The sequence below is a fragment of the Rhinatrema bivittatum genome, chromosome 15 (genome assembly GCF_901001135.1).
Source record: "Rhinatrema bivittatum chromosome 15, aRhiBiv1.1, whole genome shotgun sequence".
Taxonomy (NCBI): Eukaryota; Metazoa; Chordata; class Amphibia; order Gymnophiona; family Rhinatrematidae; genus Rhinatrema; species Rhinatrema bivittatum.
Window position 1 is genome coordinate 43,046,381 of NC_042629.1, and position 25,962 is coordinate 43,072,342.

The following is a 25,962-nucleotide window of genomic DNA, read 5'->3' on the forward strand; positions in this document are numbered from 1 at the left end:
AAGCTAACTGTTGTCATGTAGGCAAAACATAAACTTATGCATAGGTATTAGTTACATGAATTAGGTATAAGTTCTTGGAATCAATGAATATTGATAAAATGTCATGAATATTCATGCAGAGTATGATTACACTGACTATTGATTTGTCTATGGCTTATCTATGTCTTAAGATCATTTATAAGGTGTGAATTCTTGCTGCACTACTTAGAGCTCTCACATTTTGGGTTACAGCTGGTGACCTGTTTTATCTGTGTGCACACAATCAGATAATAAAATAAGGAAGTAAGTAATTGCATTCGGTTTCTTCAGTGATTACAAATTTTTCTTTAAAGCTTTTAAATTGTTATAGACAGAAGTGTTCAAAGCCAGGTCAAAGGCCCTTCCATGTAAGTCCCACCTACAGGATTTTATATGTAATGGTTTTATGTTGATATGTTTATGCTTTTATTTTTTTATGAGCCAGTGTTTATTTTGCATTATTATGTTTAATTATTGTGAATGTACTATTGTGAACCACTTAGGAAATTTGCTAAGTGGTATATGCATAAATGAATAAATACAGATGAGAATCACTCAAAGGGACTTGGGAGTCGCATGAATCTCCTAGATGCATATCACTGAATTAGTAGAATGATTGCCACGATGTACAGACAAGTTTCATACAAGTGCACAAAAAGAGACTTTACAGAAAATGAGCTGGACAGGTACTCATGCAGAACAAATTAATTGTCTCATATACAAGTAGACAAAGGCCTTTGACTAATGTGCAAAAACTAGAAATTAATGCTTCAAAGTTGATTAACCCTATCTCTGCCTTCCTATTTCCTCTTAACCTGGCTGATAGTACATCTTTCTTTAATTTTTTGGATGGGGAGGCAAGGCGGGTGTCCGATAGTTTCCTTCTCCTTTGGCTTCCAGCTCAATCAAAACCAGGGTCTGGAATTCAGTGCCATGAAAACTTCATTCACAACTATCCAAGGGCTTTTCCCCTGTATTTTATATCCTTCTCCCAATTCATCTGGCCCAGCAATTGCAACGATGGCCCTCAGCCTTAGGCCATTCCCCGGGGTGCTTTCTGGAAGTTTGCAATCATGGGCCCTAAATCTGACCATGAAGTGTCCCTTTTGCATGAAGACTGCGACCCCCCTCTTCCCATCAGGAGCTTTGAAACGCTGCCTCTGCAGCATTCCTGCCCATCCAGGGGAATAGATGAGCTGTTCCAGAAACCGAACCCAGGTCCTCCATAGGGCAGCATGCAGTACTGCTACTGAGCCACTGTCTTCGTAGTTTCTGAGGTTCAAAGATCTTGTTTGATGTTTTCTAAAGTGAAATCTTCAGCTTTGGTATATATTTAACTGTCCTCTTATTTAATACCTAGTCCTGTGCCAACAGCATGCATCTAAAAGTGGAAAGAACAGTAAATCACCAATCATGCATGCACCTTCCGTGTTTGCAAATATACATACATCTGATCGATCTCTTGCAAATTCATTTATTTCACGTTTTCAGAAACCCCTCATAGTAGAATTGATATAATGTTGACTCTGGGCAATTCAATATCTTTCAAATTTCCAAGAAGATTGACTTTAGACATTGTATGATAAACGGTTACATACTGTGACTTCTAACATTGCCTTGTAGCCAGATGGAATCCATCAATCACTCATTCGGGTGGGAAACTATTAATGGAATAAAAGCATACTACCAAGCATTCCTCCTGATTCTTTTCTGACAATCTAGAGAGGATGTGCCGATGAGAGAAAAGGCTTTACATACAAAGACTTGTATCTCCCTCCCTCCTTCCGATCATCCCAGGAGACATAACTGATGAGATAAAAGGGCTTGTTGATTGGTATTTGGCATCAGGACAATCCTACTTGATATGCTGTTGCTGTGGATAAATAGCCCTCATTCACTTGGATTCACTGTGGAACTGATACAGCATAACGTAAATGGTAAAAGCCACCACAGCATCCTGTGAGACAATGTACCAGGCTGCGTCAACTGGAAATGTATTTCCCCCAGCGGACAAATGGGCTTATATTGCCCTTATTCCCAATAAACAATATTGTGCATGCCCCCTTTGTATTTCCACAGTCTGTACACAAAGTCCATAAGTGGTGATCCTTTCCAATATCCTTTATTCTCATCTCACACACTGTTCCAAACAAATCCCTTCCTGTTTCTGCCTACAGCGTTTAAAGCACTGTAAACAAAAAAAAGGAAATTCAAAAGAAAATATCCCTTCCTGGCCTGTAAAATAGCAATTTCATAAATCATGCACACAGCGCAATAAAGGCAACTCAAATGCCTATGTTAAAAATGTGCCCACCAAGAAATAGCTTCTGATTCAGCTCAATGCAATACCCATAGTCCTTGTTGAAAATATGGATGGGGCAGTCGTTTATAATAAAATGGTAGTTTCATCTGTATGACCACAGTCACATGCAGAGCTGTCTTTTAAGATTCTCTTTCAGGCTGATACAGAAAACTTCGCGGGAGAGCAGGCGAGCGATCCAGTAAATAAATTTATGTAAATGAAGGCCCGCGGTAAAAGGAGGCGCTAGGGACCTTTTTGACAGAAGAGGTGGCTGTCAGCGGGTTTGACAGCTGACGCTTAATTTTACTGGCATCGGTTGTCGAGCCCGCTGACAGCCACGGGTTCAGAAAACGGATGCCGGCAAAATTGAGCGTCCATCTTCCAACCCGCGGGCCGTGGGCAGATTTTAAGTTTTTTTTTATTTTTATTTTTGGGGCCTCCGACTTAATATCGCTATGATATTAAGTCGGAGGGTGTACAGAAAAGCAGTTTTTTCTGCTTTTCTGTACATTTTCCCGGTGCCGGTCGAAATTAACGCCTGCCTTTGGGCAGGTGTTAATTTCCGAAAGTAAAATGTGAGGCTTCCCTGTATATTTTGCTTTCTGTAACGCGCAGGAATGACTAATAGGCCCATCAACATGCATTTGCATGTTGTGGGCGCTAATAGTTTTGAGGGGGTTAGCTGCGCGTTTTTGACACGCTATTACCCCTTACTGTATAAGGGGTAAAAATAGCGCGTTGAAAATGCGCGGCCAAACACGAGCTAACAGTGCGCTCAACCTAATCTGTTTGTGAGGACACTGTGCCACCCTGGCCTGGGTTCTACGAATTTGGCTGAGGCCACACCACTGTCTTTTCTCAGTAGGTAGAAACCAGGAACTTCCTTTGCTGGATTATGAATTAGACATTTTTTTGGCATAAGCTTGGGTTGTTGAATAAAATGGTTTACGAGAAAGCAGTCTCTCCTGAGGTGGATGAGATAAATCTTGCTATACTGAGAGGTCTAAGTTCCTTTGAATGCACTTGTATTCATTAATATAGCAATCAAGATGATGAATTGGGTTAGTGGGGAGGGGAGGAGGCGGCATGAAGAAGCAGTTACTATATTTGACATCATGGGGAGCCAAGGAAATGGTGAAGGCTTCAAAGTGCCGTTACAACCTGCATCATGTTGTTCAGGATGATATCAAAGTATTTTGTACGACTGTTGCTGTATCATGCTGGAGCACAATATTCTAGACTAGAATACACTAAAGTAACTGTTGCAGTTTGATGCTTTCTGGCATCTGATCCTCATGTGGTGTCTCCCAGCTTGCAGAAGATAGGTACCCATGACTTTGTTTTATCAGTGTTTTGTTGTTGGTTTTTTATTTTTAATAGATATGTACAGAAAGTTGGGCTACTGGCCAAACTGATGTATAAATAATTGGAAAACTTCTTATTTCTTACTCAAGTACCACAGACGTTAGCTACATTTTTTGCATTGGCTATTTGTTATTAAGATGTAAAGTAGAAATGCTGACCTTCCGTCTGGTTGAGGACTTCCCTGCAATATATAGGTCAGCCCCGTTCAAAGTACATGCAGATATTTAAACAGAACAAAAATAGCAACCTGACTTAAATTATCCCAGGGGTAGGAAACTCTGGTATGCGAGTGCCACAAGCAGGTCAAGATATCCTCAATGAATATGCCTAAGATGCATTTACATTCAATGGAGGTGATACATGGCAAATGCCTATTGTCAATATTTAGTGTGAATATTTTGAAAACCCAAATGGCTTGCAGCATTTGAGGACTGGAGTTGCCTACTCCTGCTGTTCGGCATAAGGATATTGCAAGCGCAATCCAAGATCCTCTCTGGGCCGTTCATTCAGTTCTAGGATTCTTCTATATAGTTAACATAGCTAGATGAACTTCACAATACTTCAAGACTTCCACAGAACTCTTTTACTTACAGGGGCAGATGCTTGTGTGTGGGCACTCTCTGGGCTCTCCAGATCAAATGTGTCAGCTTATCTCTGCCTCTAGCCCTCATGTTGCCAGGACCCTGTGGTGTTCCCAATAATCATTTTCAGTCCTAAAGACCAATTTAGATCCTCAGGGGTAGGTAGGGCTGTTTATCAGGCCAACAGCCGTCTTCCTCCAAGGCTCTACATGCAAGGCACCAGCCTCTAACCGGGCAGACCCCCAGTTTTTTGCTTGCCAGAGCATGTTTTGCCCCAGCACCTTCTCAGGGTAAGAATGAAGGCACCATTCTCTGAAGTATTCTTCCAGGCCTTTCATATCCTGGGTGAATGGCTGCCTGATTCTGCTCAGTTCACCTTGCAATGCCAAAGTGATTTCATCTGCTTACACAGACTTCCTTCATAATAGTCTGATGCATATCTCGGGTATTCGCAGCATATTAAACAGTGCTGGGGCCAGAACAGATTCCTGCAGGGTAGACCATTATTCACAGTATTTAATTTACTACTATGATCTCTAAGCCACATGCGGAAGGATCAGTTGCTCATCATAGAGGATATTAGTTGCACTACTGTACAGCATCAAATAACACTTGCAGGCTTCAGTAGCAGTCTTTGATGCCAGACCGTGTCATAAGCAGAAGACAGACCAGTTAATGTGATCCCAGTCTTTTGATGCCTCTGGAAAGCAATCTTGATATATGTTGTGAGCATATGTTTTTAGCAACATAACTTGCTTGTTCACGTGGTAGAACAGCTGCTATGAAGAACAAAATATGAGACAGAATAACGATTTCTATTAATTTAAGAGTTGTGGAGAGGAGCAATATTGGCCTATAACTTTTTGTTTCTTTTCAAGTGGCTTCCCCTGGCTTTAGAAGAGTGATCACTTTTCCCCCTCATAAACAGGGAGAATGTCTCCAGTAAAGTGGACCAGAACAGAACGCCAATAGCCAACAGCAATCTTTGACCGCCAAGTTTTTCAGAAAACTTTAGAAAAAATGCCATCCACACCTGCCCCCTTCCTTGGCTTCATTGCAAATAATGCAACATCAGTCTCAACTCCAGCACAGTAAGACATAAGGCTGGATAATTTTGGAGAGGCCTTAATTATTTGTAAGAGCTATTTCTTTACTTCAAGCCCCTATATATAGAAACATAGAAATGACGGCAGAAGAAGACCAAACGGCCCATCCAGTCTGCCCAGCAAGCCACGCAGTTCATCCATTTATTTATTTTTTTTCCCCCACCCTTTTTCTCCCTCCCACCCATCACTATTGGCTTCCAGCACCCTCCGGCCCCAACTCCCTTCCACCCCTCCACCAATGCAGAGAGCAGCGCCGTATCCGCATCCCAGTGAACATCCAGCTCAATCAGGGGTAGCAACCACCGCAACAAGCAGGCCACACCCCTGCCCCATACTCTTACCCACCCCTGCTTTGTTTGTTTGGTTTTTTTTTGGAGATGGCAGCCCTCCGTGAAGGCGGAACACCAACCACTGGCCACTGGCATCCCGCTCTGTGAATGCCTCTGGGGCTACTGCCGCTCCGTGCAGTGTTTTGCTGCCTGAAGGTGGAACACCAACTACTGGCCACTGGCATCCCGCTCTGTGAATGCCTCTGGGGCTACTGCCGCTCCGTGCAGTGTTTTGCTGCCTCCTCTTTATTTACGCCCACTAGACTTGATGGATCCACAGTGTTTATCCCACGCCCCTTTGAAGTCCTTCACAGTTTTAGACTTCACCACTTCCTCCGGAAGGGCATTCCAGGCATCCACCACCCTTTCCGTGAAGAAATACTTCCTGACATTGGTTCTTAGTCTTCCTCCCTGGAGCCTCAGCTCGTGACCTCTGGTTCTGCTGATTTTTTTCCGACGGAAAAGGTTTGTCGTTGTCTTTGGATCATTAAAGTTTTATATAATGATATAAATAAAAAAAACTACCAGATTCTAATAGATTCCCACCTTTTGACACATTACCAGACATTATTTTCCACAAACTGAGAGCTTTACAGCTTTTACATCTGTAATTCAAGTCCTCATTGTGAAATTCCAAGTACTTTAACTTGTATGTTTTTTGTGTTGTTTTGTTTACCAGAAAAGGCGCCATATATTTTGTTCTTATTATAAAAATGACCTTAATTGGAAAGTTTGCTTCTCAGGTCACAAAAATATTACATAGGAAACACTGGATTGCTCCTCTTCTCTCTAAAAATAATCTTGTCTGCTCCAATGATGCTAGAGTCTTTGCTGCTGCCAGTACAGGAATGCTTCGCCCCCCAATCACAGAGTGCCCGGTGTCTGTGTTGTTGATGCTAGAGGAAGCCTTATGCTGGCGTCACTCTTTCACACTGATGCTAGAGGGAGGCTGTGCTGCTGATGCCACAGAGCTGCTTCAAATCCCAATCTCCTTGTTTTCAAGCCAACAGCATCTCGTCAAACAGAACCACCAACGCTGGAAGAACGAGCCAAACGGCAATCGCGCAGTCTTCAGTTCGCCTGCGTTTCATCAGGACCACCCCCTTCCTTTTTGAAGTAGGGCTCAAACTCTCTCCCTTTCCTGCGATTTCTTTCCACTGTGGCGCTCCACACTGCCCTACTGTTCTTGGTATCATTGTTCACCTGTTGCAGTGCAGTACAGTGCAGATCCGTGTTATGGAAATTTTAATACGCCACGTAAATCAAATATCTGATCTTGAAACATAATTCCCTCAATAAAATGATTTTGTCTGGTGATGCAGAGAGACTTTATCATTACACCACCTTGAAGTCCTTCAATAAAAAGCCGATCTGCAACATAATTTTGTCTGCCTGCCTTTTCTCCTCTCCACTCTCTGATATTAGTTCCCTAGCCAGAAAATCTAGTGTCGGTTCATGATCATCTTGTTGCTGGGGCTAATTAAAAGGAAAGGTACTGCAAAAAAAAAAAAAAGGTGCTGCTGTAGAGGAGAAAGCTTGACAAAGATTTGTTCTGTGAGGAGAACAAAAAGCACTATGTCATAAGGGACAGGCAGCGCCTGTGCCTGTTTTGCCTTCCTGCATTTCTCAACCCGGTCCCTTTTTTTTTTTTTTTGAGTAGCTGAAACTACAAGTCTATGGATGACGTGAAAGTAAAACCAGCACTGGATCAGCTCAACCCTTAAGACACGCAGCTATTTGGTCACCTTGCATGCATATTTAACGGAAGAGTACGTCAGGGGTCAAATGGAGTCAAATGCATCAATCATTTGTCCACAGACACAAAGAGGAGAAATCCTTTACTCGTTCTGCAGCAAATGACTAGTTAAAGAAGAGCTCTGAAACTGGCAATGGAAAAGAGAGAGTTCTGTTTTAGATTTTTGGGGTTTTTTTTCTTTTTAAGTTTCTCCTTTTTCATGCAGCGCAGTCAGAACCAGTACTGGGATTCTGGTGCCATGAGTTCTTCATTTACAACTACCTGGGGTTTTGTCTCCTGTTTTAATATACCCACCCTCCCAGTGTTCCTAGTCTGATCATTGCAGTGATGGTTCTGAGAGCTAGGAACCATGTACCAGGGCTCCTTCTGGAATTCTGATTCATACGCTCTGAATCTTGCCACAAGGTGTTGCTCTTAATGGTGACCAGGATTCCCGCCTTCTCATGCCTCAAATGCTCTGTAATATTCTCTCACTTGCAGGAAACTTCTGCAATAGACTTGCCTCCGTATGCAAGAGAAGACATGAGGTAATCAGTGGAGATCATGTATGAGGACTTCCTGATAATGATTTGATAAGGGGGGGGGGGGTGAAGAAAAGGGGGAAAGGTCCTCTAGGAAGGTGTTATGGTTACTGCTTTCCAACATTCACAAATGTCCAGATCATTTGTGTAGCATGGTGCACTTGTGTATCGTTTGTCCCAGTGTAAACCCCTGTATTTTGAACCTTAAGTGGTAGTTCCCCACTGAATCTTTGTGATTATGCTCTAGATCAGTGCTCCGCACAGTTGCTCCTCAAGGGCCCTAAACCAGTCACATTTTTGGGATTTGCACAATGAGTATGCTCGAGATCCTATTTGCATACACTAGAGTTGGCGTATGCAAATAGATCTCATGCATATTAATTTTGGAAACCCTGTCAGACCAACTGGATCGTGGCCCTCAAGGACTGAGTCTGGGGACCCTCCACTCTAAAGTGGAGTGTGTGTGGGAGACTTATTGAATTTCAGTGTGTGAAGCAACATGTTGCTGACAGGAGGTAAGATACAGAGAGAGACTTCCAGAAGAATGACAGTAGAGGAAATTTCCTAGTGAGGCCATGAGTATCGGTATAGTAAAAGAATTTAAATAAAAATAAATGAGCTCATGGCAGGAATATGCAGTCCCACTTGTGAGATTGCATATTCCTGCATATTCATCAGTGAGTGACATGGAACAGCAAATAAAAGGGGCACACCAACTCCTAATGCACCCACTCTCATTGTAAATTATTTTATGAGAGGAAGATCCTAAGGGCCAGATTTTCGAACCTATGCACGGGCGTAGATTTGTGCGCGCAACCTGGCACACACAAACCTATGCCCGATTTTATAACATGCGCGCGCATGTTATAAAATCTGGGGTTGGTGCGCAAGGGGGTACACACTTATGCACCTTGCGCATGCTGAGCCCTAGGGGAGCCTCGATGGCTTTTTCCATTCCCTCGCAGGCCACTCCGAAATCGGAGTGGCCTGCGAGGGAAAGTTCCCTCCCAGGCCACTCCGAAATCGGAGTGGCCTGGGAGGGAACTTTCCTTTCGCCCCCCCACCCACCTTGCCCTACCTAAATCCCCCCCACCTTTATTATTTAAGTTGCGCCTGCCTCCAGGCAGGCGTAGGTTGCGCGCGCTGGCCGAGTGGGCCTTCGGAGGTCTCTGGCCGAGCCCCGGGACATACGCGCATCCCGGGGCTTGCGCGCTTCACCGAGTCTATGCAAAATAGACTCAGCGCACGCAGGAGGGGGTTAAAAGGGTTACGTGCGTATATTACGAGCGCAACCCTTTTAAAATCTGCCCCTAAGAGTGAAAAAAAAAAAAGAGGAACGAGATCGAGAGTTTCCCAAAGAAGACCAGGAATAGACATCATGCCTTTAAAATCCTTGTACCATGTCGTAAGGGAAAAGATTTGGTATTCAGTCACTTCTGGAATCTCTCCATCTCTCCTAACATGTGAAATTGTGTACACACAAAGTTGTGCCTGTGGACAGCTTGCATATACTTTATTCTGCAAATAAAAGTCAGATTAGTTTTTGGAACCACGGTTTCTGGACCCGACTGCCATTATTTCAGACCTTCACTAGGGAGAACAGTGCACCCCGCAAAGAGCATGTGGCCATCCTTTGAGCGCTTTCACCCCATGTTCTACTCCTTCAGTGGTTCTCAGCCCAGCTAGGCTGGTTTTCATAATATCCCCATCAAATACCCATTAGAGAGATTTGAATGCACTCCCCACTGCCTCCATTGTAGGCAGCTCTGTCTCATGCATATCAGTTGTGGACATCCTGAAAATCAGATTGGCTGCAAGTGCTCCGAGGACTGGGTTAAGAGCCAGTGCACCGCACCAACTGATCAACTGCTGTTTAAGAACCCTAAGACCATTCAGGAAATTCCCCTTGAAGTCCAGTTACACATAGCGTAGTAATTAGGTTGTATAATTCAGAGCTAAACAGCAAGACGTTCTTTCCAGGAGAATCTATTCTGTTCTTCATCAAGTGATGTCCAGTATACACAGCTTCCATTCCCTTCTGTCTCTTGAGTTTCTCTTTGGCATAAGGGATAGACAATCTCCTTCATTAGAACACATTCCTAGGAGATAAACATCTGTAAACACTGTAATCTATCCTGGCTCTCTCTCTCTCTCTCTCTCTGACAATCTCAGTGGATGAATTGTAGAAAACAACTAAAATCTACATTCTCTCTGTCTGGCTTTCTGCAACCCCAGGGGAAAGCAGGCCAAGATAAACCAACTCTAATCACTATGATTTGCTTTCACTATATCCCCCTAACCACTCCTCCCGACCCCAGCGCTTCTGTGAACACACTGTGGGAATACCTTTCGCACACGCACACACCAGGCTTTGTGTTCTCTCTCATAATCCACAGGGACGCAGTGTGGAATAAGTGCTCTCATTTGTTATCTGAAAGTCTCATTAGATAAAGCTTTTTAGATCCCCACCACAGTGGCGCAAAGGCACATGGCTTTCTTTGCATTTCTGTATCAGGCAAATGAAAAGCAAGAAGGGGGGTCCCGATTCGTGGTCCTCCTGGAAGAGTCATTTTGTAAAGTAGATGCCTATCCTCTTTCCTCTGCTGTCATTCAGAAGTGCCAGCTTTCTACATTTCTGTGGCTGGCAGGAACATGCCCGAGGCTAGTTTGGCACGCCCAGAATTTAAAATAAAAAAAAAAAAAATTATAAAGCCTTGCATCATATCCCCTGTTTAAAGTGGATTCACAAGCATGCAAAAGCCAAATGATCCCCAAGTCATTTGTCTGCCATGCGGCTTAACTTTGCAATAAAATTGTAATCATAATCTGCTTAGCCATGTCTCTGTCCACGGTATTTTATTACCACATTAACGTGGTCATTAGGAAGAGGAGATCCATATGGATGAAAACTGGGTAGTAATTTTTTTAACTCTTTTTCAGAAGGCTCATCAGCTGCAATCTGCAATGTCAGTTACAACAACCAAAAAAAAAAAAAATCTTTCCACCTTTCAAACCATTAACTAATCTCTAAAACAAAGAGAATGGAGATGGGCAGTGACCATAATATTTGATGTAGTGTAGACACCCCCCCCCTCCCCTGTGTTTCAACATAATACAATCCAAGGGCTCCATACAATCCAGATGGTTCCATAGGTGCTCTACCAGAGCACCTATGGAGCCATCTTTGCCTAGCAGATTTCTGGCATTTGTTTTACATGACAGGTCCGTCCCCCCACCTAGGACAATTGTATATTATCACAGCAGGATAAAGTGTGGCATGGAGCAAGAACATGACCTGTTCAAGGTCACGCTGATATAGGGAGTGGTAGAGAGGAATTTTAAAATCACACTGATCTTTTTTAAATTTTGCTCAGATCACTGGACCACAGAGTGCCTTCCTTTGAAAAGGAATTCATCCTCATGACAAGAGGTTGTGTGAACATGAGAGGGTCTGTCTGTGGTATTTTGCAATAATTTGCTAGATCGTTGGCCTGCATTTAGGTTTAGCTGATACTTGGATTTGGGGCGGGGTGGGGGGGGGAATACATTTCTGCACTTAAAAGTTCAAAGCCTTTTGAACAATGCAAACAACCGAGGGTCTTGTATGATAGAAAGGGGACCCAATTCAAGAAGGTAGAGCTTTGAATAGGCCCCAGAGAAAAACAGCCACCCTTTTAATTGTATCTTTCATCCTTGTGGACACCAGTGGCCTCACCTAATTAAACTTCAGAATTATCCCCTTTAACTACCATCAGCCACAATATTTCGGTCAAAGTTGTTGAGATGTATAGAAGTAAATGATGGCAACTGCAGAACAATTATCCTAAGATTAAAAAAAAAACAATAGCAAGACTATGCTGTACTAGAACTAGGGTTAAGCATGGAAAAAGAACATTTCTTATTTGTTGCTTTAATTTCACTTTCCCATGTATATTGTTCTGTTTTTGTTTTAGCATGCACCATATTTTTACAGTGCACGCGCTTTGGAAATAACATGCATTGAAAAATGCTTTGGTGCAGGCTGTAATGCCATAAACAACAAACATTATTTCCTTTATTTCCATTTTCTCACAGGACAAGCAGGATGGTTGTCCTCACAAATGGGTGACATCGAGGATGGAGCCCACCACGGAAAACTTCTGTCAAAGTTTAAACAGAACTTTGACTGGCCCCTACTGGGCATGCCCAGCAAGGCACTGACCCTGCAGCCAGCAGGGGTCTCCCTTCAGTCTTCTTTTTTCCGCGCAGCAGTTGCCACGCGGTGAAAGGAGCTCTCTTACCACGTTCCTGACAGGAATTCGGTATTTTTCTATCCGAAGAAAATTTGCCCCTCAGGGGTCTCCCTTCAACAAATTTTTGTCACCTTCGCGGAAACCGGTAAGTTTTTTGCCTTTTTTTCTTCGACTACCGTCGAATTTGGCCCTCGAGGCCTGTTGGCACTTACCGAGCCCGCGACTAAATTTGGCCTTAAGCCATGGCGACGGGGTTCCGTCGATGCCCAGATTGTACCCGGACTATGTCAATCACAGACCCCCATAGGGTTTGTGTTTTGTGTTTGGGTAGTGAGCATGATGTCCTGACTTGCACCAAATGTGCCCTAATGACACCTAAGGGTCGCAAATCCAGGATGGAGAAGATGGGGCTCCTCTTCCATGCACCCACCCCAACGCCATCGATAGCATCGACGTCATCGGAACCGGCACCGTCGAAGTTGCACCACCATCGTCAACCCTCCGGTGACCGTCCACCATCGATGACTTCTCGGCCGTCGACTCCTGTCCCCTCCCCGGATGGGCGAGGAGACCGGAAGGACAAGCATCGCCATCGACGGCACAAGTCTCGGCCTGTCGAGGATCCACAGTCATCGACCTCTGAACAAGCCGAGCCACCGACTAAGAGGCCTCGTTCAGACTTGGCACCGTCCACGTCTCGTTCGCAGGCATCGAGGAAACCCTCACCCTCTCGGGGTGTGGGAGCCGTGATCCCACCGGTTACGGTGGTCCCTCCGGCTCTGCCTCAGCCTCCCTCTCCCGTCGAGCCGGGTATTGTTACCCCTGGTCTCCGGGCAGAACTGGACCGGCTGGTCCAGGAGGCCATCGAGAAAGCGATGCAGAGATTCCAACCTCCATTGGCACCGTCTCCGGCACCGATTCCGGCACCGGCATCGACCCTGGCACCGACTCCGCCACCGAGGAAGGAACCGACCACCGAACCTTTGGTGGAAGCGCTGGCACCGCTACTACAACGTATGGAGGCACTTGTACATGCCCTCCCATCGATGATTCCAGTAGCACCGACAGCGCCATCGTCTCCGACTGGATTTTCATCGGCGGGAGAAACACCGTTCCTGATTCCCCCTTCCGGGGTGGTCCCATCGGTGCCTTCTCGTATATCTCCACCGATTTATCCTTTGGCTCCATCGGTTCCAAGACCGGCACCGACTCCATCGGCAGCACCGAAACCCTCGATGCCGTTCCCAGTACCGATTGTACCACCGGTTCCTCCAAGGTTTCCTTCGATGCCTTCGGATCCTCAACCAGGTCCATCGGGGCTTCAACCCCCAAGTGATCCCTATGATACCTGGGGTGATGATACATCCTCTGACACAGATTTACCATCACCGCCTTCTCCTACAGAGAGTAGAAAAAGATCTCCTCCAGAGGATCTCTCCTTTATTAATTTTGTAAAGGAGATGTCCGAAATTGTACCTTTTCAGCTGCAATCTGAGACCGATGACAGACACCAGATGATGGAACTGCTTCAATTTTTGGACGCTCCAAAAATCATCGCTTCCATCCCCATTCACCAGGTGTTTCTCGATCTCTTAAAGAAAAACTGGGAATCTCCTTCATCTGTATCACCAGTTAACAAGAAGGCTGATTCCACATACCTCGTCCAGTCAGCACCAGGCTTTCAAAAGCCTCAACTGGATCATCGCTCTGTTGTGGTGGAGTCCGCACAAAGAAAGGCCAAGCGTCTCAAGCCACACTCCTCCACTCCGCCGGTCAAGGACAATAAATTCCTAGACAGTGTGGGACGGAAAGTGTACCATGGAGCTATGCTGATTTCTCGCATAGCCTCATATCAACTCTACATGACGCAATATAACAGAGCCATCCTTAAACAGATGCAAGATTTTGCTGACACATTACCTGACCAATACCAGCCACAGCTTCAGGCCCTTCTTAGCAAAGGGTTTGAAGCGGGGAAGCACGAGATCAGAACGGCTTATGACATCTTCGATGCCTCCACAAAGGTTTCAGCTACTGCCATCTCGGCCAGACGTTGGGCTTGGTTAAAGTCATCCAACCTTCGCCCAGAGGTCCAGGATCGTTTAGCGGATTTACCCTGCTTAGGGGACAATTTGTTTGGAGAACAAATTCAGCAAATAGTAGCTGAATTGAAAGATCACCACGAGACGTTGAAACAACTTTCTTCTGTTCCGTCTGAGGTTTCCTCCAAACAACCACTTAAGAAGGACTCTAAGAAGTCGTTCTTTCGGCCACGCCGTTACTACCCTCCATCGGCCAGGCCTCGTCCAGCTCGATCCTCTACTAGGCCTCAGCCGCGTCAGCCTAGGAAACAAAGGCCTACTGTAGCCCCTCCTCCTGGGCCTGCGGCTGGCCTTTGACTCCCCTCTAGGGAACACATGCCAAACCCCTCTTCCAGACATTCCTGTAGGAGGTCGACTGTACCATTTTCTACAACCTTGGTTGCAGATCACCTCAGATCAGTGGGTGCTAACAATTATCGCACAGGGTTACCACCTCAACTTTATAACTCTTCCGGCAGACTCCCCGCCTCTTCAAGTGTGGAGTCTATCCACCCATTTGGCTCAATTACAACAGGAAGTATCTCTTCTTCTGCAATCAAATGCTATAGAACCCGTTCCTCCCTCTCAACGAGGCAAGGGATTCTATTCCAGATACTTCCTAATACCAAAGAAATCAGGGGGACTACGTCCCATTTTGGACCTTCGAGCCCTCAACAAACACCTTCAAAAAGAGAAGTTCAAAATGGTAACCCTAGGCGCGCTGCTCCCTCTGCTACAAAGAGGGGATTGGCTGTGCTCTCTCGACCTCAAGGACGCTTATACCCACATTGCGATCACACAATCCCATCGCAAATATCTGCGGTTTCTCGTAGGCCACGACCATTATCAATACCGTGTCCTACCTTTCGGTCTGGCTTCTGCCCCACGAGTCTTTACCAAATGTCTCGTAGTGGTAGCAGCATTCTTAAGGAAGGAAGGTGTCCACGTCTACCCCTACCTGGACGATTGGCTAATCAGGGCCTCCACCCAACAGATAGCTCAATCCTCCCTACAATTGACAATTCAAACACTCCTTTCCTTAGGGTTTCTTGTCAATTACGAGAAATCTTGCTTAGTCCCGTCTCAAACCTTATTCTTCATTGGAGCAGACTTGGACACCTTACAGGCAAAGGCTTACCTTCTTCTTCATAGGGTCCACACCCTAATGTCCCTGGCTCGCCAGCTCCAGTCTCAGAACACTGCCACGGCTCGCCAGTTCCTCATTCTCCTAGGACACATGGCATCCTCGGTTCAAGTCACTCCCATGACCCGACTAGCCATGAGAGTAACACAATGGACTCTACGACACCAATGGATTCAAGCTTTTCAGCCTCTGTCCTCCATAGTCACAGTCACACAAGCGCTGCGCCTATCCTTAACCTGGTGGACGACTCAGGTCAACCTCCTTCAGGGCTTACCTTTTCTTCCACCGGATCCGCAAGTAATCCTAACCACCGACGCTTCTCACATTGGTTGGGGAGCCCATGTGGATGACTTTCAAACCCAAGGGTTATGGTCCAAAGAGGAAGCCGAACACCAGATCAATTTCCTGGAACTTCGAGCAATCCGCTATGTGCTCAGAACGTTCAAAGATCGTCTTTCGAATCAGATAATCTTAATCCAGACGGACAACCAAGTGGCCATGTGGTACATAAACAAGCAGGGAGGCACAGGCTCCTTCCTTCTGTGTCAGGAAGCTGCGCAGATCTGGGCGGAAGCCCTCTCCCACTCCATGTACCTCAGGGCCACTTACCTGCCGGGAGTAGACAATGTATTGGCAGACCAGCTGAGCCGTGTCTTCCAACCACACGAGTGGTCACTCGATCCTCTGGTAGCGACCTCTCTGTTTCACAAGTGGGGTTCTCCCCGCATAGACCTCTTTGCGTCCCCTCAGAACCACAAAGTGGACGATTACTGCTCTCTCATTCGGAGCCAGCACTCTCGGCCGAGGGATGCATTCTCCCTCAAGTGGACAACCGGTCTGCTCTATGCATTCCCTCCACTCCCTCTTGTGTCAAAGACTCTCGTGAAGCTACGCCAGGACGGAGGAACCATGATCCTGATAGCACCTTACTGGCCACGCCAAGTATGGTTTCCAATACTCCAGGATCTCTCCATCCGCAGGCACATTCCTCTGGGAAAGGACCCGCATCTGCTCACCCAAAACGACGGATGCCTCCTCCATCCCAACCTCAAAGCCTTGTCCCTGACGGCATGGATGTTGAAAGGTTAGTCCTTCAACCATTTAACCTTTCAGATTCCGTTTCTCGGGTCCTGATAGCTTCACGAAAGCCTTCCACAAGAAAGTCTTACTCATACAAATGGAAAAGGTACACATCATGGTGCACTTCTCAGTCCCTTGATCCCCTTTCCTGTCCAATTTCCAAATTCTTGGACTATTTATGGCATCTCTCTGAATCAGGTCTTAAAACCTCTTCTATCAGAATGCATGTCAGTGCGGTAGCCGCCTTCCATAAGGGTATTGGGGGTAATCCTATTTCAGTGCAACCCCTAGTAACACGCTTTCTTAAGGGCTTACTCCATCTAAAGCCACCCTTGCGTCCTCCGGCCCCATCCTGGGACCTTAACCTGGTTCTTGGTCGTCTAATGAAACCTCCTTTCGAACCTCTGCACTCCTGTGACTTGAAATATCTCACTTGGAAAGTGTTATTCCTTTTAGCTGTTACTTCAGCTCGCAGGGTTAGTGAATTACAGGCCCTAGTTTCCTATCCGCCTTACACTAAGCTCCTGCAGGACCGGGCGGTACTCCGCACTCACCCTAAATTTTTGCCTAAGGTAGTTTCGTAGTTTCATATCAATCAATCTATCGTACTACCTATCTTTTTTCCCAGGCCCCACTCCAACTCTGGAGAACAGACTCTGCATACCCTAGACTGTAAACGGGCTCTAGCTTTTTACCTGGACCGTACAGTTTCTCACAGGAAGAGCACTCAGTTGTTTGTCTCTTTCCATCTTAACAAATTAGGACAACCTGTGGGTAAGCAGGCTCTTTCCTCCTGGTTGGCGGACTGCATTTCTTTCTGCTATGAGCAGGCTGGCATTCCTTTTCAAGACCGTGTTAAAGCACATTCTGTGAGGGCCATGGCGACGTCAGTGGCACACCTTCGATCGGTGCCGCTTCCTGACATCTGCAAAGCTGCAACCTGGAGTTCTCTCCATACCTTTGCAGCCCACTATTGTTTGGACAAGGCTGGAAGACAGGACTCCATCTTCGGCCAGTCTGTCTTGCGTAACCTTTTTCCAACCTGATGTACCAACACCCTTCCACCTACCCGGTAGGGTGCGGATGCCCTTTCCCAAATTTCTCCTCAGTTGTTGTGCCTGCTGCACACCGTTGGGTACATTTGGTGCAAGTCGGGACATCCTCAGCTCGGTACTCACCCATTTGTGAGGACAACCATCCTGCTTGTCCTGTGAGAAAGCAAATGTTGCTTACCTGATGTAACAGGTGTTCTCACAGGACAGCAGGATGTTAGTCCTCACGAAACCCGCCCGCCTCCCCGTGGTGTTGGGTTCGTTTTTATTTTTACTTTCTAGGCACTGCCTGTAGCTTTGAAAATCAGACTGAAGGGAGACCCCTGCTGGCTGCAGGGTCAGTGCCTTGCTGGGCATGCCCAGTAGGGGCCAGTCAAAGTTCTGTTTAAACTTTGACAGAAGTTTTCCGTGGTGGGCTCCATCCTCGATGTCACCCATTTGTGAGGACTAACATCCTGCTGTCCTGTGAGAACACCTGTTACATCAGGTAAGCAACATTTGCTATATCCATTTTATGTGTCATTTCAGATGGAAAATAACACAAAACTATATAATGAGCATGTTGATGTTTTCATGTTTTGGTTTGGTTTTTTTTTTAACAGCTCATACTTAAGTAGAACTAGTGCAAATTGAAGAATACTGTACAGATACAGATCTCTGAAGATGTGCAAAAGCTACATTTCTGGCTTTGCAAATAACTTTAATTTTGACTTGTTTGCCTTTTATTGAAAGATTTGGAATGAGCGACTCATGATGGCTCCTTCTGTAAAGGAATTGTTAGTGGGAAAATGTAGTAGAGGCTTTTCTTCTTGAAATTCCTTTTTTGTGCAATAAATTTTCTAGAGAAATTCACCTAATGAATGATTATCTTACTTTTTGCCGACATTTTAAATCCTGGCTATTTACAAAAGCATATAGGAGTGTGAACCATTATTTGAAATGTGTGGGTGGCCCTCTGAGTACTCCATGGGAAATAGTTTGTAAGGACCGGTTTTTAGTCTGTATTTATTTGATTTGGTTTGACTTTTAATTATGAGGTTAAATTTTTTATTATGAATTTTATATTTGTTTATTGCTTGAATTTTATGCAATTTTGTATTATGCTATTCTATTTGTTCCTTTTAAAATGTTTTCATATATGTGTTTAATTTTTATAGTTTTTCTTTTTTTATACCCCCAACTCAAACATCTCTTGGTAAGGCGGGTAATAAACGTTGTAAATAAATAAAACATTCACATCCCCCCTCCTGACATTCGGGGTAGATTCCAGCAATTTTACAGACAATTATATTCCGCTAATCCTTCTATTTCTCTAGAGCAGATACGTCAATACGTTGCGGGTGTACCCTTGCCCCAGTTGACTAAGGTGGAAAAGACGTACTTGGATAGGGAGATCACCTCCCCGGAAATACTACAGGCCATTAAAGAACTTAAAGCCAATAAAGCCCCCGGTTTAGATGGTTTCACCCCGCAATATTATAAAAAGATGGCACCTGTTCTGGTGGCTCCCTTAAATGCCTTATTTAATTCTTTGAGGGCGGGTGGTACCTTGCGACCTGAATCGAATGTGGCGGGAATCACTATATTGGGAAAGCCAGGTCGTGATTTAACCATATGCGGGTCTTATAGACCCATCTCCCTCATCAATCTGGACCTTAAACTATTGGCAAAAATCTTGGCGTCTCGCCTGAACACCCTTATGGCGCGCCTGATCCATACCGATCAGACTGGGTTCATCCCTGGCAGGATGGCCGCTGATAATACCCGTAAGATAGTGGATTTGTTATGGTGGGTTAAGGCCCAGTCCATTCCTGCGGTTTTCCTCTCGGTAGATGCCGAGAAGGCATTCGATATGGTGCATTGGCCATTTTTGTTCCATACTTTACAAGAGATGAATTTTGGTCCTCACTTTCTCACCTGGTTACAGCAATTGTATAATCAGCCTGGGGCAAGGGTGAAGGTGAATGGGATATACTCAGAGGCGTTCTCCATCGCACGAGGAACGCGGCAGGGTTGCCCCCTGTCCCCGTTACTTTTTGCGTTGTTTCTAGAGCCCCTAGCTATCAAAATTTGAGCCAACACGCAGGTTCAAGGTATAACTATTGGGGAACAGGAATACAAAATGCCCATGTTCGCTGACGACATCCTCTTTACTTTGACTAGCCCTTTTACATCGTTAAAGGAGACATTGCACGCTTTGCAAGATTTTGGGAGGGTCTCCGGCTTCACATTGAACGTAGATAAATCTGAGCTGTTGAATGTGTCACTCCCTGCAACTGATCTGGCTGTTCTAAAATCTTCCTTTTCCTTCAAGTGGGCGAATAGGAAGATAAAGTACCTAGGGGTTTATATTGGTAATGATCCTCAAGACCTCTTTCAGCTTAATTACCCCCCGCTGATGAACAGAATTTTTAGTGATCTGGATAGATGGTCAGCACTATACCTATCATGGTTTGGCAGAATTTCATCAATAAAGATGAATGTTCTTCCCCAGATGGGTTACCTCTTCCAGGCTCTTCCTATTGAAATTCCTACCTCAATCCTTAGGAGATGGCAACAGAAAATTTTCTCCTATATTTGGAGAAAAAGACCCCCGCGGATAGCGCAGGCAGTTATGTATAGGCCGAAACTTAGAGGAGGGCTAGGGGTGCCCAACGTTCGATGGTATTTTATGGCAGCTCAATTCAGGGCGATATTCGACTGGAATCGGCATAGGGAGCAGAAGCAGTGGGTAACCATCGAACAAGCTATTGTAGGGGACATGTCCTTACCTTCCATGATATGGCAACCCAAATCTACTTGGTTACCGGTGTCTAAGGTCCCCCTTTCGACCGCTACGACATTGCGGCTCTGGGAGAATTGGAGAGTGCAATTAATAGGCAGTAGAAGATACTTTTACAGTACTTGTTTACGAACTAATCTGCATTTTCCTGCAGGCCGCTCACATCAGTTCCTTAACAGGTGGGAGACCAAGGGAATCCGGAGTTTGGGTCACCTTTGGTGGGGGGACTCAATAGTTGCTTTCCCTCAATTATTAGATAAATACCACCTTACTCCTCAGGACACCTTCACATACTTACAACTCCGGCATTTCTTTCAAACAGAAAACATTGGGATCGACCTCAAGCTAGGAAAAACTCAAATTGAGCATTGGTGCGCCCAAGCAGATACTATGCGGGGTGCGATATCTCAGGTGTATAACTTTCTTAATAAAGATCCTTTGGTTAAACCCACATATATGAAAGCATGGGAGATGGACCTGGGTGTGGTATTTTCAGAAGAACAGTGGGATTCTATCTTTCTCTACACCAAAAAGAGTTCAGCATTTTCCTGCTTAGCGGAGAATAGTTATAAAATTCTGCTATGCTGGTATTATACTCCTGAACGCTTGCAAAAGTTTAACACAGCTTACAATAAACGATGCTGGAAAGGATGTGGCCAGACGGGCTCATTCTTTCATATGTGGTGGTCCTGCTCTAGAGTAACCATATTTTGGCAAGATATCATCCAGTTAATTTTTCAAATCTCTGGTCTGAAGGTTACCTTAACCCCTAATACGGTGCTCTTGAATGTCCCTCTTGAATTATCGCCATGCCAACAGAAATTGGTTCAACTTATAATACTTGCTGCCCGTTGCGAATTGGCTCTCTTTTGGAGAACCGACCAGGTGCCTACTATTGGGACAGTTAGGGTCAGATTGGTCCGCTTGGGTAGGACACTTCGGGACATAGCTAATGGTGCTGCCCGTCCTCAGGCTACTCTTCGTATGCTTCAGCCTCTTACTGATTGGCTGAACCAAATGTCTCGCACTTGAGAACGGAGAACTCACCGCACATTATCAAAGCCTCACACCCATGACTGTAGAGGAGGCTTCAACCGGTGATAGTGATACACAACAATCTACGCTGATAAGATTAAGCTCTAACCTCACTCTGCACTAACTTACTTCACAATGTTTGCGTCTGGGGGGGTGGGAGGGAGGGTTAGGGGGAAGTGGGGAATGATAAATTGGAAAAGGGAAAGCAGGCGGAGTACGTAATACCAGTTTTGCCATGAAAATGTTGTATTGTACTGAAAGTTGTTAATTCTGTATCAGCTACCTATTGTTCTGAATTATTGCGTGCTATGTTCTACTTTCATAAATAAAAAATTACAAAAAAAAAAACCATTCACATCAATAAGGGTAGGCAATTTTGGGTCCTGAGTGCCGCAAGCCGATTGGATTTTCAAGATATCCACACTGTGCATATTCATGAGATGCATTTGCATCCTCCACCTCCACTGCATGCAGATGCATCTCATGCGTATTCGTTGCGATTATTTTGAAAACCTGACCAGCTTGCAGTGCTCAAGGACTGGAATAGCCTATCCCCTGCTCTGCAAGAATGAATCCAAACTTTTTAATTCTAACAGTCGAAATGTGGTGCAAGTATCTATGGAAAGGCAAAACCACATCGATGTGATGTCTAAAAGAAATGGGGAAAATTAAGAATGAAGGTGAATTCTAATGAAACATGGTGCAATATTGATTGACCAAAGGAAAAGAAAAGGGGTATCTTATTCATGTCTGATGCACAAAACATGGCATCGGGCAAAATGTTTTATACCTTTGGACAGATGACCAGGTCTTTTTGTGGAAGCTTAAAGTGATCCAGCATTTGTAACTGGAGACCCTCTATTAGTACTTTGCAACAGAAACGTAGCACCTTGATCGCTCCAGGGTTATTTGTTTTTCATTATTGAATTTCTCACCCTGGGCTCAACTAATGTGACTGAATTGCAGTCATCATTCAGTTGGTGCTTCCCTACTGCCCAGACTTTCAGATTTGAATTTGCAACTTTTCTTAGCCAGTAATCTGTGACTGATTAATTTCTGAAAGGGTTGTTAATAGCCCTGATAGAGATCGGGAGATAAAGGATAAAGGAAGAAAGGAAGGGCATGCATGCATGTGCATAGTGAAGCATGGGCGTGGTGCTGGAAGAGACACTTTAAAGATCGAGAATTGAGAAGAACAAAATGCAGCGCCACGTGCCAGCGCTGCCCACTGTCATGCAGAGGGAATGGGGCTTCGGTTCTCGGCTCAGGTCTTCCACTCCTTGGTACGGTGACTGGGCAGGGATATTAAAATAGGGTCAAAATCTCCAGCTGGCTCCATGTGAATGCTCGTGGGATTTGATCTCAGTCCTGGTTTCAGTTTAGGTGGAAACCCAAAGGAACAGGAGGAAAGTGATTATTTTTTTGACCCTTCAGTTTGCCTAGTTCTTTCTGGTTCTCCTTTTATTTTTAGGACTTAACACATTTGATTTCACAGTTTTTTCTCCGAGAATGTGAGGTGAACACCTTTTATGCCAGATGTGAATGGTGTATACTAGCAAGTCCACCCATGGGCTGTCCATGTTACAAATAGGGGAGGCTGCCCTGTAGGATGGCCATCGAGGTACCTCAAGAATAGAGGGATTGAGGCCAATTTTCACCCTCCCCGTGATGCTTGAAAATCCCTCAGTGGGGATTTCTTTACTTCTCACTCTTTGCAGGTGCAAAGCATGCAAGGTAAAAATGAGCGGGGATTTCAAACTGAAATCCTGCACCCTGCCCTTTCCTTGACGTGGGGAAAAGGTATGAGTACTATCGACAGCAGGCATGGCGCACAATGTGTAAAGGGCGTTTTTCTGTGATTAACAATCATTTACCCGCAGAAATCCCTTTGAGTGTTGCCCTCTTACAGGCTGATACAGTAAAAACCGCAGGAGAGCCGATGCTCCGAGGCGGGCTGACAGCCACGGGTTCGGAAAACGGACGCCGGCTAAATTGAGCATCTGTCTTCCAACCCGCAGGCCGCTGGCAGATTAAAAAAAATTTTTTTAATTTTGGGGCCTCCGACTTAATATCGCTATGATATTAAGTCGGAGGGTTTATAGAAAAGCAGTTTTTTTCTGTTTTTCTGTACACTTTCCCTGTGCCGGCCGAAATTAACTTCTGCCTTTGGGCAGGCATTAATTTCTGAAAGCAAAATGTGCAGCTTCCCTACACATTTTATTTTATGTATCGCGCGGGAATAATTAATAGGCCCATCAACATGCATTTGCATGTTGCGGGCGCTATTAGTTTCGGGGGGGGGGGGGGGGGTTGGCTATGCGTTTTTGACATGCTATTACCTCTTACTGTATAAGGGGTAAAAATAGCGCGTCAAAAACGCACGGCCAAGCCGGAGCTAAAGGTGCACATAGCCGAGCGCACCATACTGTATCGGCCCAATAGTGCACAGTGATTTTATTTTTACTGAATTTAGTGCTAATTCATAATAGCGACATCTATAAAGGCTACCTAAAAGTAAATGGGACAGTTTTTCATATATGCCCACAGAGTTACAATGTCCATTGATACTTTTACCCACAGTCTTTTTTTTACAGAAAGTACAAGCATATTTTCCTTTGAAAATTGTCCTGGAAAAAAGTTCCCACCAAGATTTACACTTCCTTTCTCTGCCGCTGGTTTTTCTATAGAAAATAATGCACATATTTAAAAAATGCAAAAAATACATGCTTTGTTATGTTGCCTGACCTCACCACATCCCAGCAACATCTCTGAACAAGGCAAGTAGAAGTATGCATGTTCCACAATACTTTTAGCCACGTAGGGTATGTGCAATTTTTAAAAAGCCATTTTACCCAGCTAAATCAGTATTTACCCAGGTGAATAGCTTTTGGACATGGCCCTCTAAATGTTTACTCACAATTCTAGGAACGACTGGTGTTAATATTTCTGTCTGTCCTGCCATCATTCGGAACATTTTTGCATTCTTCTAAAAAATTAATGTAGATCTGGAACTCTACTTTCACATTGTCCACTTCCAGTCTGTTTCTCTCATTTCTGCAAATAATGGTGGTCATTTGGGGGGGGAAAAAACTGTTCTGTGCGAGCATTGCTGCGTAGTATTGAGAATATGTAGGAGCTGATTATCTTCATCATGTTGAAGGGTATCTAGGCTTTTCTGAAACATTTCAGATACTTCTCACTCATCTGGCAGCCTTTCATTTCAGGAGAGCATATAACATTTTCCTCAGTGCCAAATTCTTCATAAAATGCATCTGTAAATCTCATTAAGATTGCAAGCCTGAACTGCATCACAGAGTTTTTCAAGGAGCACAGCTCTTGCAAGGAATGCTTTGCTAAGAATGCTGTTTTCATAGAATCGATGTTTCTCTTATCATATAGGTCCAAAGAAACGAACCGGAAACCGATCCAATATTGCAAGTAGCGACCACACAAAGAAGAAGATCAGTAAACACCAAGGAATTTATTAATATTTCGTAGTAAAAAGCCCGACTCAGGCCGAGTTTCGCTCAATTGAGCTGCTTCAGGGGCTGCAGAATAATGAAAGCGGTGTTTGCCTGTATACAGCACCTCATACGGATGTAAGGTCCTTATATTCCATATATTGTATTAAATAGCTCTGTTTAAGCAAGTTTTTGAAAAAGCCGGAGGTAGTCCATTAGATGTCCATACAAATTCCTTGCTATGAAACTTAGATTCCTGCAAAAAAGCGTCCTGCAACCACTGCAAGCCAACCAAATATGTATTGTGACAAACACCACTTTCATTATTCAGCAGCCCCTGAAGCAACTCAATTGAGTGAAACTCGACCTGAGTCGGGCTTTTTACTACGAAATATTAATAAATTCCTTGGTGTTTACCGATCTTCTCTTCTCATATATACTTGTGTATAAGTCGATCTCATGTATAAGTCGATGGGCGATTTTGAGACCGAAGTCCATTGGCCCATGTATAAGTCAAGGTTTAAAATGAGAGATCTATCAGGAAGATAAAAATTCAAAAAAGGCATGCCCCAACCCTTCAAATGTCATTAAATATAAAGCCCCCCCCCCCCCCAAGATTCACCCAAAGTCCCTGGTGGTCCAGCGGAGGGGCCCGTAGCAATCTCCTGCTCCTGGGCCCTCAGTGGCCAGTAATCAAAATGGCACTGGCAGTCCTTTGGCCTTTGCCCTTACCGGCTCCGTCACATGGTAAGGGCCGTCAGTGCCATTTTGATTACTGACGGCCGACAGTCAGTGAGCAGGAGATCACTCCTGGGCCCCCTGCTGGTCCACCAGGGACTTTGGGTGAGTCTTTGGGGGGGGGTCGGGAGGGTAGGGGGCTTTATATTTAATGAAATTTGAAAGGTTGGGGCAGGTTTGGGTTTTTGGTTTTTTTTTTAAACAAAAATTTTGACAGAAAAAAAAATTCCGATCCGGGGTAGACCGAAATAGCCCACCCCCAATCCAAAAATGAAAGGGGCACAAAAAAACAACCTGTGCACAACTCTACAATGCATGTATAAGTCAACCCAGCTTTTTTGGGCTTATTTTCTGTCATAAATTTCTTGACTTTGACTCT